General features: G+C 43.0%; 1 protein-coding gene across 3 annotated transcripts in view; it reads right to left on the bottom strand.

Moving 5' to 3' along the window:
- Positions 1-13247, bottom strand: part of UNC13B (unc-13 homolog B) — a 212763-nt gene that overhangs the window by 133565 nt on the left and 65951 nt on the right. The window lies entirely within an intron of this gene.

Below are 13247 nucleotides of genomic sequence, written 5' to 3'. Positions count from 1 at the left end.
AAAAAAAGAGTGGAAAGAGGTGAGAAAATGGTCTAAAGGCCTATATGTAACTACTGACTGCAGTTTGCCACATCCTCAGTGACAAATATCAATAATGCTACAAACGACAACAAATAGCAGAAGGAACTGGCTACAAACATCAGGCACCAAGGTATCTACTGCAGCAGTATTGCATTATAAATGGTCAAAAACTTGCAACCATTTATTATGCTTCATTTGTAACTAGCCTTTTCTGATTCAGTTGTTCCACACTATTCAGATCTGCAGCCTGTGTGCTAGGATGAAGCACTGCTCCCTCAGGAGCAGAATCAAGCTCAGTTTCTTTCAGTTCAGGCCCAGCTGGAGCATGCTCTTCTGCCTGATCTTCTTTCTGCAGTTCACCTGAAATCACATTCTGATGGTCTTCTGACTCTTTATCAATCTTCTCCCTCAGCTCTTTGTTGGATGTATCATCAACAGCGCTTGCACCAGATGGTTCTTCAGAAAGTTCATTGTCTACAGCATCAGGCTGATTTGAAGACAAGTTTATTTCTGTATTTGCATCAGTCAGTTGATCTGAGACTGCAGATTCTGAGTTTTCATCTGAACTGACTGTTCCTAACACCTTGTCATCTGGTTTTGACAAAGCCTGCGGTGGTGTATGTGGTTCCCTTTTGGCAGAGGTCTCCCTGTTGTCTTTTTGCCAGGGAAAGGAGAAATCTAGCTTTTTCCCAAATACTGCTCCTTGGGCACTCTCTGGTTTACCCACCTTTTCTTCACTACCTCCTTCAAAGAGAGTAGAAGAAAGTTTCTTAAAGCTGGACATGAGGCCCTGATCTGCCCCTGCTTTATTAACTGAAGGTGGCTGCTGAGAGAAGAATGACCCAAATGGCTTTCCACTATCAGCAGATGACATAAAACTGAATTTTGGCAAACTGGGCATGCTTGGTATTTCAAACACTGGTTTACTACTGTTTGCATCTGGAGGAACACTATTAGGTTTTTTCAAGTCACATTTGGAAGCAGTGCCTTTTGCAGGCACCTCGTCAGCTGCTGAATGTTCAGCAGCTTGCTGTTCTACCTCACTTGTCTTCTCTTCATTCAGCTGGAGCACATGAACACTGGGCTCATCAGCTGGAGCTGGGAGTTCTCTACTATTACTACTGATCATGTCCTGCTGATCAATGCCCGCATTGGCCTGATCCCCTGTAATAACAGGCTCAGACTCAAGTGTAGCACTCTCATCCAACTGGGAAAGGTTTGTGTCTTCCCTATTAGCTGGGGCTTCCATTTCCACTGCAAGCTCCTCAGTAGAGCCAGCCTGAAGGACGTCAGTAGCTACGCTGTTTGTAGGAGCAGCCTGTTCCTTGGTTATATGTGAAGATCCCACATCAAGCTGCCATGTATCTCCATCACTTTGGTCGGTGGCCTCAGCCTGCACTGTATCGATGGCATTACTGAAATCAGACTGGCATGGCTTAGTATCTACCACCTCAGAAGGCTGTGCATCATTGTCCAACTCCATAACCTCAAGGGACTGATTTTCAGTAGACACTGCTGTTTCTGGAGTGATCATCAAAGGTTCCTCTTTACAGGTTTCAGAGTTCCTGTTTTCTTCAGTTTCTGTTTTCACAGGAGACTCTTTTGTGGAGCTCTCTTCTGCTGGAACAGGTAATACATCCTCCTTCAGAGAGCTCGTGACACCTCTTTTAGACTCTCTGGCTGCAGCTGTGTTTTCTGTTTCTCTAGAGTCTTTTGCTAGAACAGACACAGTGACATCTTTCACACTACTGCTCTGAGGCTTAGGGGTGGATTTTGGAGGCATCTCTTTTGGAGATTCTTTTGGACCTTTGAAGATGCCAAAGAGATCATTTGTGAAAGCTGGTGCTGGGCCACTTGGGAGGGATGAGAAACCAAAGAAAGAGGAGCTTTTCTTCTGTGCAGTGGGAGGTGCGGTAGCTTGAGGCTGGGAAAAGAAACCAGATAATGTTTTGGGTGGTTTCATTTTTGTCATAAAACTTGAAAACATTTCAACTGAAGAATCCAGGACTGATTTATCACTCTCAGATTCCTTAGGTTTGTTTTGCAAATTAGAAGCCTCTGCCATTTTAGAAGGAGACGGTGGCTCTCGTGCTTGTTGTAACCCTTCACCAAGAGTTTGATCAGGTAATTTACGTTCTGACAACTCATTCTGTGCGCATACTTCTTTAGAGATCACTTCATTTTTAATGTCACCCATGCTATTTAAGTCATTTAGACTCTGGGAATCTATTTTGTTCCCTGAGGCCGTGCTATAATCCTCCTTTTCAGAAGTTTCTTCTTTTGAAGAATAAGGCTCTTCTTTATCAACAGGAAATGCAACACTCTCCATTTTCCCTGTGCTGCCCGCAGTATTTTCTTCTAAAGAAATAGCCTGTTGGCCCGGAGAGCCCTCCTGCACACTGGGAGTCTGAAGGCAAGGACCAGAGGCAGCTACATTGCCTACTGCAGTGTCATCAGTCTGTGGAAGCTTCTCTAAGTCACTCCCTTCAGCTACCTCAGCAACACTTTCTACTGTTTCCACTGCCAGCATTTCTGGCTTATTTTCTTGGATCGTTTCTGGGATCGTTTGTTTGCCAGTCACTGCTGCAATAATACCAACTTCTTCTTTATTGTTTGCTTCCTGTTGCCTGGCAGAACTGCTAATTTTGACACTAGAGTCGGTGGCAATATTTTGCTTCACATACGGCTTGGAGTTCACTGGCTTAGCTGTTTTTCTATTATTCTCCTGTCTTGGAGCAGCTTGTGGTTTCTCATCCAAAAAGGATGTCAAATTGAAGAAGCTAAAGCTAGTACTTCTTTGAGGTATGCTCCTCTCAGCAGTTGGACCGCTGGAGAAGAAGGAGGGCAGATGAAACAGCCCCTCTGTTTCCTGCTGCTTCCCACTAGCAGGAGCAGGTGGTGAAGGCTTTGCCTCATCTGATCCCGTGAAGAAGGAGAATATGCTCCTACTGGCTGGCTGTGCTGGCTGTGATTTCGAAGCAGTGATATCAGAAAAGCTGAATGGCAAACTGAAGCCTGACTCTTTACGTGCTTCATCTGGCTTTGGTTTTGGCTGAGTAACTGGGCCTCCTGAACGATCTCCTCCTTGCTGCTTTGGTGTCACCGTGGGTACGCTGCTTTGCTGCACAGCTGACTGACTCAGCTGGCCAATTTTGGGGTGTACACCCACTGCCTTCTGTGAAATGTTCCCAGGAAGCACTTTTTTACTCTCAGGAGACTCCTCCTCAGCTTTCCTGCTTCGTTGTTCCATTTGCACCCCAGGGCTAGGAGAAACCTGCCCATCCGTGCCCTCTGTTCTCACCCCTTCCTTCTGGGCGGAGGACAGACATGGCATGCTGGCACTCTGAAGACCCCCAGACTTCTCCTTCTGCTGTCTCGACTCAGTTCTGCTACCGGTTTTTGGAAGAGTACTTGAGGTTGGTTGAGCAGGCACAGGCTCCGCTTTGAAGAGATCTCCAAGGGATCCAAATAACGATGAGAAGCTGGAGGTTTCCTTCTGTTCTGGCTGTACCATCTTTTCCGGTTTATCACTTTGACTTCTTCCCAGATCTGGTGACGGCTGTGGGGCTTTGCTTACTTGTGTTTTAAAGAAGTCAAAAAATCCAGAAGCTTGCGGTTTGTTGGCAGTGGAGCCTGCAGGAGAATCTTCTCCAAGGCTGAACAACTTCAGAGCGCTCTTAAATAACGTCTCCTCAGGCTCAGTGGCTGGCTGGCTCTGATTTTGCTGCGACCGACTCGATTCATTAATACTTGCATGCCCTTCAAGATGCCTGGAAGATGGTGTTGCTTTAACAGGCCTCTCTTCTCGTATGGGCCTGCCATCTGGAACAGTTTGGCTCAGCAGAGAAGGAGATTTAGTTAATCCCTTTTTTTTAACACGGAGGTTTTCATTCTGATTTAAGTCTGGCTTTTCATTTCTAGCAGCCTCCAAATTAAGTTCTGATGAAGTATTTCTTCTCGGTTCTGGCATAACAGGAAACTTTAGCCCTGCTTGTGCCTCCTCTAATTTCCTATTTGGTGCAAGTGATAAAGCATCAGTTTTATTTTCAGATGATACTGACTGTGTGTCTTTTGTTTTCAAGGCAGAATCTCCTGATGTCTCAGGGTCAGGACCTGAAGACTTTCCAATTAGTCCACCCAAAGCAGAAAATAAAGAGCTAACTTTGTTCACTGGTGTTTTCTTATCTTCCTCAGTCTTTTTTGCTTCTATTACACTTTCATTAGATGCCACAGTTTCTTCAGTTTTAGGAGTAGACTGAAACAGATGGAAACCAAAGAATCCTGATGACCCACTCCCTGTAGCTGTCAAAGGGACAGCCTTATCTGCTTCCTTAGTGTGAACTTCCTTACTCAGTGATTTATTTAAAGCTGCTCTGGAATGTGTTCGGAGATCAAGGGTTAGCGGAGATTCCTCTGAATAATTCAGGGTTTCCTTTTCAGGTCTAAAATCTACTTTGAGTTTTTGAAGTTTATAACCTGAGAAATCTAAGGGCTGCTCTCTCTGATAACAAATGGACTCTTCAAACATTTGTGAAAAGGTCTCCAAATTCATGTTCATTAGCTGATCACTCCTCTGCAAAGCTACTGACAGGTCCAGGGGCTTATTTGTTGTATAATCACCAAAAGACTCCTCTTCAGCAAACCAAAACAGCTCATCTTCACTGCCAAGAGGGACTTTAAAACCACAAACAGCAATCGTGTTGTCTTCTAGCACAGCACTTGGAATGGAATCCATCTGAAAATTATAACCCCAGTAGTCCGGATAGGAATATGCTTCGGGAGCACATACATAGACATATTGTCCAGTGGGATCAGTGAGTAGTGAATACACATACTGGTTATCGCTGTACATGTAATATCCACAGTCACCATCTTCTGATGGCCACCATACACCCTGCTCAAGCATCATCAGCCACTCCTGATACTCCTGGCTATAGGATGAGTACGTAAAGCTCTCATCCATACTTAAAGTCTCTTGGTCAATTAGAGTCCACATAGTTCCATCACAGCCAGAGGAGTAGCTTAAATCCATGGGCAACTCTTCTAATGAGTAACTGCCATCTCTTTCAAATGGTGAAAAGTTATGGTAACTATCATTGACAGAATCAGCAGTCCATGTATCATTTTCTCCTGAACAAACATCTCGAAACATTAACTGGTCAAATGACTCATAGGACATCACACTTAAATCTAAACTTTGTCCATCAAAATTGGCATTAGTCTGCCAATCCATCACATTTGCATTCCCATCCTTCTTACAGAGATTCACTACCGCATCATTTTCAGGCCAGTCCAAGAACTGAGGGGGCAGAACAGAGTTCTGGTTTAACACATAGTAAACTGGTACTGCTATTTCACGAGTGGCAGCCAGCTCCCCCACTTCATATTCCCATTCAAAGCTAGAATGGCTTCTTGTTTCTTGATAAGCCGAGTACTGCTCCGTACAGTTATAGCTTTTGTTAGTCAAATTGAGAAATTCGTTTGATCCTTTGTTTAAAACAGTTGGGAAAACTCTAGAAATTTCATCCTGATAAGGGATATGCCTACCATTTACAGGCTTTCCAGATAAGTCCTGTGCCTTGTCTTGAAGATTTAGAGCATCAGGGAGCAGAGGATGCCTGCAGTGGGGAACATGGCGCTCAGGTGTTTTATCCACTCTTGCACTGGACTGGTGGTCAGTCATTTTGGAAGATTCCATCGTTTTCACATTATCCAGTTTCTCCTTTGGTTTGGGCAGGAGATTTTTCAAGAAGCTGGAAGATTCCTGCTTTTCTCCAGTGCTGCAGTGAGTGTCAGAAGTCATTCCTGAGTTGCTGGGTTTTGTCTCTGAGCTAGGATCTTCACCTCTATCAAAAAGCTTCATGAAGCCTAGAGGGTTTGTTTTTACCTTCTCTTGCTTACATTCAGACAAGTTTTCATTTGAAGAAAATTTAAATAAACCAGAAAATAATCCAGGAGAAGTGCTTTTCTGGCCATCACTCTCACTGTTAGCAGCCAAGTCTCGATTACTGTCTGTGTTTTCACTGGAAGGAATGTGAAGAAACCCAGAAAGAAAACCTGGCGTGCGCTTCTTCTGCGTGTCATCTGCACTTGCAGCTTTTGGTCCTCTGGCTGGAAAGGTGGGTTCAACTGAGCTGTCATTTAAGTCTGGTTCATTTAGTTCGTCCCTCATCAATCCTCCTTTTATATTTCTATGTTCTTCCTGAGTATTTCTAGTTGTTTGCTGCTCTCCTGAAGCCTTGAAGGTAGCAGAGGCACTCTCCTGGTGGTTTTTAATATTTATTTGGGCATTAGATAGGTTTCCTTTAGTCACGTTTTTTGTTTGTACAAGTTTCTCCTTATGGTCTGATAAATCTGGAACAGAGCTAGATTTTAATGAAATGGCATTTTCTGAATTACTGTTTCTGTCTTCATGCAAAGCAATGCTGCTAGGATTCTGATTAGTTCTTTGGTCCTGTGAAGGTGCTAGATTTTCTGCAGAAGAAAATTTAAATACTGAAGGAATAAAGCCTCCTTTATCATTCCTATGTTCCTGCTTTTCCGAAAAACCCAACCCACTGAGAAAAGAAAGTTTCCCAGAGAAAGGAAATGAGCGTTCATTCGATGAACTATTTTGTCTTACATCCTCCTCAGACTTATGGCCTTTAAAATGCCCAGATGTACTTTGTTTCTGCCCTTGTTCAGCAGAAGGAAGCAACAACTGACTGAAAGACTTTTTGAGCGGACTGAAAAAGCTTTCAGCTGCTGCACTCTGATCTTGAGGCTGTGAATGAGGTTCCACATTATCTCTGTTTTGCTTGTTTCCTGGTCCATGACCTGTAGCATGCTGATCCCCTAAGCAATTTTCAGGTGGCTGCTCCCTGGCAGTGGGTGCACCCTCTTTTACAGTGGCATCTGGCTGGTTTGTAACGTAATGCAAATCTGACTGCTTCTGTGTCATATCCTGCTGCTTGGGAGCCAAAAGACCATCAAAATTGGCTTTCAGACTGAAGGAACTGACTGAGTTTGTGAGCCTGCCAAAGATAGAAGATACAGAAGTGCTATTTGTGTTCACCTCTGCCTCGCTTCTAGTCTCATTTGTCCGTGTCTCTGGAATGATGCTGCTGGTCTTGGCTGCCATCTCTTCAGATGGTTTCTCAGTTCTGTTTGCCTCATCAACTTTCACAGCATGGCTGTCCTCTTTGGTGTGCTCCTCTTTTACGACTTCTTGTTTTGGCACTTCCTTCTCAGAGAAGATCTTTAAAGGATTGAACATACCTAGAACAGAATTCACAACCGAATGTTTGTTCTGCTGGCTGCCAGTGGTTGTTCCTTGTGGTTGCTGGAGATCACGTGGCGTGGAAGCCTTACTGTCCACCTCAGTGGTTTCTGACTTGTTGGGGTTTATATTCTGGGGTTTTTTATCACCACTCACCTGGGATGGTAGCAAAGAGTGAATGGAGAACTTGGTGTCAGCTTTATTATCTGCTGTCACTCCAGAAGACGAACTCTCGCTTTTGCACTTACCAGGAAAAACATTTGAGATTCCACTTTCTGATGAGTTTCTGGTTTCTGTTTTCTCTGGAGTGGCAGAAACAAGCTTTTCAACAGAGGCTGTAAGCTGCTTTGTGCTTGACCCCACCTTTTCAGTGAAAGAGCTGAATAGGGAATTCACTGTATTTTTCACACCTGACAGGTCTGGGAGAGATTCAGATTTGACCTTGGTACTCTCCCCTGCAGAAGGATGCTTGGTCTGTTCAGACTTCCTACCCTCTACTGAATTATCGGCATTATCCTGCTTCACCGACATGTTCTCAACATTTTTCCTGGTCTCTGTCAACGTACCAAATTTGTTGATTTCTTCCTCCTTTTCAGCCAAGTATTCTGAAACTGATTCTACCAGACACTGTAGTTCATCCATAGTGTCTATGTACTCCTCATTGGGCTCTTCAACAGGAGAGAGTGTTAAGTCTTGCATAGGATGACCATGCTTGCTTCCTTTAGCCTTGTGTTTTTTATCACAGCTAGCTTTCAACTGGGAGCCCAGATCTGCAGTGTAATTAACAGTGAAGTTTCTCAAATGGCTGATATCAGAATCAGACCATGTTTGTGAAAGCGAAGCCAGTTCTTCCATTTCATCATCTGAAACAGGCGAGTACGGGAACTCATCAGAAGCACTGCTGTCAAATTCCTCAAGGACATCCACAGGCACAAAAGTGTTATCTGGCATGCCTATGACTTGCACGTCATCACTGTTACTGAGGTGAAGTGAGCCCTCACGGTTCACTCCCTGCTTGTTCAGCAGCCTGCCACTTTTAACCATTAAGCCATTTTTGTATGGACGCAGGGTGGGATAAGCAGGCAACTGCTCCTTACTGTCAGAGCTACTGGTATATTTCCCAGTTCTATCATATACTGGGAAATCATCACTAGGTTCAGAACTAGTTGCCACACCATTGAAATAAACTGTTTTCTCCCCAGGAAACTGCAGACCTTCATTACTTCGCAGGTTTATTTGTTCACTTTCTTCAGAATGGTATCGCAGCTTCTTTTTCCTTCTCCTATCTATTGTGTCATATTCCTGAGGATACCTAGGGACATCTACAGATCCTGACTCCACACACACATTTTGGCAGCACCTTGATCTTTCACAGTGGTTGAAATTTTCTCTTTTTGAGAGAGTTGGCATCTTTTTTATTTTTGTTTCCTGCCAACTTCTATTTTTATGACTCTTTTCTAAGAATTCCTCTATTAGCAGTTTTCCTAGTTCTTCATAGTTACTCTCCTGTTCTTCTTCTCCATCTTCGCAGTCAAATGGAATGATCCTGACTCTTTCTTTTCTAGCTAGGGATTCTTGTCTAAGATGAGAAATAAAGAGGGTAGGAGGGAAAGGAAGAGAGGCAGAAAAGGGCAGAAAAGAAAAAAAAAGGAAAGGGAAAGTAACATTTAAAAAAAAAACTATCTAGAAAGGACAGAAAAAAAATAGTAATGAGAAACCATGCATTAAATAAAGAAAAACTAAAATCAGAAACATCCAGAGATAACAAAACTGAAAACCTGCCTATCTACCACCATTACATTTCAATCAAACAGTCAAAAAAAAAGCAGCATAGGTTATGCTCTTAGTATCCACCAGTTACAGCTGCACAAAATTTAGAAATGCCTGTTTGAAGCAGAAGAGCTTTTTGTGATCAAGTGAGGGCACACAGCCTTGGCTGTATCAGTACTCTGCTGTTGCTTTTTTAGGCATGCTGAAAAAAGTCACTTATTACAGTAACAGGACTACTTTGAGATCTAGACCCACGCACAACGCTCCACTATGCTATGCATGCATTTTGGTCACTCTAGGCTGCAGAATTTGCTTTATCAGTATTCATAAAGCACACAGGCACTTTGTTTCTCCTAAGGGTGGCTAAGGAGCAGAGATTCAGGAGCCATTGGACTCCAGGGAAGTGGGGATGGGGGACAAAATGCAAACTGTGCACAGCAGCAACATGAAGAGTTCCAGCTACTCCACACTTCAAGTGTTTAAAAAACATGTGCATGAGGCCCTTAGTGACATGGTTTAGTGGTGGACTTGGAAGGCCTGAGATAAAGGCTGGGCTTGATGATCTTAAAGGTCTTTTCCAACCTCACTGATTCTATGATTCTCTGCTGGGAGGGCTCTTGCTGTAGCTAATGCCCTCAGGGGGCTCCTACCAACACAAAATGAAGATCCTCAGAGCTGCTACTGATCAGAAAGCAGAACAAAACATTGGCTATGGATATTAGCCCATTATAAGCCTCAGATGCTTTTCAGGATCTATACTTCCCACATAGAACGTATCTAAGCACATTCAGCAATCTACACTTGTCCATTGTGGGAGACTTAATTAAAGCAGCTAATGTTTTGCTATCAAATGATCTGAAGCTTCATAGAAACCAAAGTAAATGACCCTGGGGATTCTGGGATTAGTTCCCAGATGCTGATCAAAAGGATTATCCCAATTGTTCAACCACATGAAGGCTAATAGCCAGAAAGCTTCCTCTCTAGACACATCTCATGAGAAGAGCTCCTGCCAGCTACATAAAAATAAACAGGTAGGAAGTGAATGTAAAAAAAATCCAAGTGCTCATCTGAAAGATGCACTGCAGCTTTGTCTCACATCATTCATTGCTGAGAACTAAGGAGCATGAGGACACACCTGACCCCATGAGTGGGGCAAGGAAAGGGAAAGGGCAAACGGCATGTGGGCATTGTATGGATGCTGCTAATACAAGAGTCTTCACCTTGAAAGGTACCTGGGGCACCCCAATTCAAGATACTGATGGGATAGCCCTGAAAGAGAAATAGCTCACTGCATTTTCAGTACTGCTGCTTTAGTACTTCATTTCCACCACTATTAGACAATTTACACTAACTGGAAAGATACTCATTACTTTAAACGAGCCCTGTTGTACACAGTTTAGAATGCTTACTACACTTCTTGCTTGCAACTTTAGGCTGGTAATTGAAATAATTTTCTTGAAAAGCTAATGAAATTTAAAAGACTCCCAGGGCCGCTATAGTTACTGAATTGAGCCCTTCCAAATCTCTGCTGCAAGCAATGGGAGCTACATGAATGCCTGAAGAGCCATTAACTGTAAATGCTGAATCAACAATTGACTAATTTAGGCATAAAAGAAATTACTTTTCTCCCTAATTGAGCACCTCCCCCACCGTGTTTCCCCTGCTATTTACTAGAAATGAAGTGATGACAAGAAGTCCAACACCAGAGAGGAGAAAAAGATGACAACATCAGCCTGGCATTAAACTACCACAGATCTGAAACAGAGCCAAGGCAAACAGCAAGTTGAGTATCAGCTGAAATGTATCACAAGACCACTTCACAGCAGCAACAGCAAGGAGACAGGCACACAGGCTGCAAAGAGGTTAACCCACCTATCAGACCGATCTAGAGAGCGCCTGCTTCCTATCGAGCACTGGCGGCTTGTCATTTGACTAGACTCAGATGTGGACTCTAGGTCAGTTCGGCCACTCACAGTGGAATCTATGCTATCATATCGCCTTGGAAGTAAATAGAGCAAGAGCAGGGAGACATGGAGGACACATGGTTACACAAAATGAACATTGCAAAGAAAAGTTAGTGCTTTAAAACAAAAAATCCAAGGGGAAGATGTCAGCTATTCTGAAGCCAAACTGGCTGTTGGCAGCAAAACATACTCCCAGGGTTGTTAATGAATAATGGTTGTTATCCTTAGGAGAGGGGGGAATAAAATATACGTATTTCTACCAAAAGAACACAATCACATGTAGCAGCTAATAACAATCAGAACTTTTCCAGCCAAACTCAAATGTTTTAACAAAAAAAAAAAAAAACACCCATGTTTAGTACATCCAATTTCAATTGAAGCATTTCGGCATAAGTCAACTTTTTGTCCAGTTCTAGCAGAACCTTGTCTGTTGCCTCTGGGTTTGCCCAGGACAGCCTCCTACGAGCTGCCATTTCCTCAGCAATTACCAACTGCAGCCTGCCAGGAACACTGATTTCGTGAGGTCCTGCCTGGTCCACAGCACTTATTGCTGCTAGGAGAGAAAGGCAAACACAATTTGGTTGTGCAGTACTTAAGTGTTTTGAAAATATTTAAGATCCTCCCACATGCTTCTTTTCAGCCAGCTCTCATTAGAAATACATTTCTGATAAGAAAGAGAATCCCACGTAGCTTCTCTGGAAGGCTTATTTGCATTTTCTAAGTTTTAAGATTAAATATGTGGCAGAAAATCTTGCTGGGCATGTGGAAAAAGCACATGGGAACAGGAATGCTCAGAGAATCACTATCTAGGACTTGCCTTCCTGGAATGAAAGTAATTTTAGACCAGAGCAGACTACAGAGCTCATAGTTTTTAAGTAAATTTTATCAGGCTAGATCCTTTCACAGCAATACTTCCAGGAAATCAGAAAAATCAGAAAAAAAAAACCAACAACAAATCCAAACGTTGCATCTTAGTATTCTCTAACAATTCAAACCATACGTGCCTCTTTGGAAGGTCCTACAAACACATTTATCCATTACTTAAAGGTTCACCCCCTGCCTCTAAGCAAGGTGAGTCATGAAAGACTATTTGTATTGTCAACACCAAGAAGACACATAACTGTCAAAACACCCAGCCTTCATTAGCTTCCCCAATACCGCTGTTAGGCTTGGCTCTTCCATGAACAAAAAGCTTCAGTTCAACTTCCCACGCTCTCAGTAAGATCTTCAGCAACTTTACCACTGCACACCAGCAGAACAGAATAGCATGGGAAAGGGAATAATGTGCCCACATAAGATATTTAGTGGACTAGGAAAAGAGCACTAAGAATGACATGTTACACTGCAGTAAACGCATTTTGCTGGCACATTTGCTCTGCTTCTTGAAATCTCAATAACGGTAACAACATTAAGTGTTACCACTGAACTTCAGCTTTTACCATTAAAGACCATAAGGCAAAAAAGAATAAAACTTAACCTCAGTCATACACCCATGAGGACAACTGAATGCAGATTCAAGCTTCAGGAAACTAGATCATTCTTACCAAGGGGGATATGGTAAAACAAATTAGTCATGTATCTCTAACTGTCACAGTGTTCAAGCAACTGCCCCTTCCTCCCACATCAAAGGCAGAAGCAGCAGCATGGCAGGTTCTACACACCCATTATTACCAAGCCAACCAGGACCTTTTAAGGTCTTCTGCTTTCCCCTTACACTTACCTAACTATTTGGAACAATGGTTTTGTAAAGTTTCCACAGTTCCCAGCACAACCAGCTCTAGCTCACAGCCACTGATCTTGGGAAGTTAGTGCTGTAACGCTTAATACTTAAAGATGATGTAAGCAGTTGCAAAACTGCTGATGTATGGTCAAAAAGCTAATTTAAAGCAAGTAAACTATCTTTCATACAGCTCAAAGGAAACCAAAAGAGAAAAAAAACCCTACTATTCAACAGTTCTAGATGGTAACTAGGTAAGGAAATAAAAAAATAATAAAATAATTGGTTACAGACTTTCTTCTTGAATATGCTGCTTTGTCAGCGCTAACGGAAGAATAGGAGCTAATCTAGAACAGAAGATAAATCTGACCCATGTTTAGAAACTCCTAATAGGATAACTGCTATACTGCGTTTAAGTGGCTTGGGAGGCACACCCATGCTGCAGTACCAGAGCAACCGACTACCCAGTGCTCCGGCCTTCCACAGGTGAGTTGGAGGTATGACCAAGACTAAATGA

The sequence above is a fragment of the Pezoporus flaviventris genome, unplaced genomic scaffold, assembly GCF_033815535.1.
Source record: "Pezoporus flaviventris isolate CSIRO_AGI_PZ_B2104156 unplaced genomic scaffold, CSIRO_AGI_Pfla_v1 ptg000100l, whole genome shotgun sequence".
Taxonomy (NCBI): domain Eukaryota; kingdom Metazoa; phylum Chordata; class Aves; order Psittaciformes; family Psittacidae; genus Pezoporus; species Pezoporus flaviventris.
This window is presented reverse-complemented; position numbering and strand designations above follow the sequence as displayed.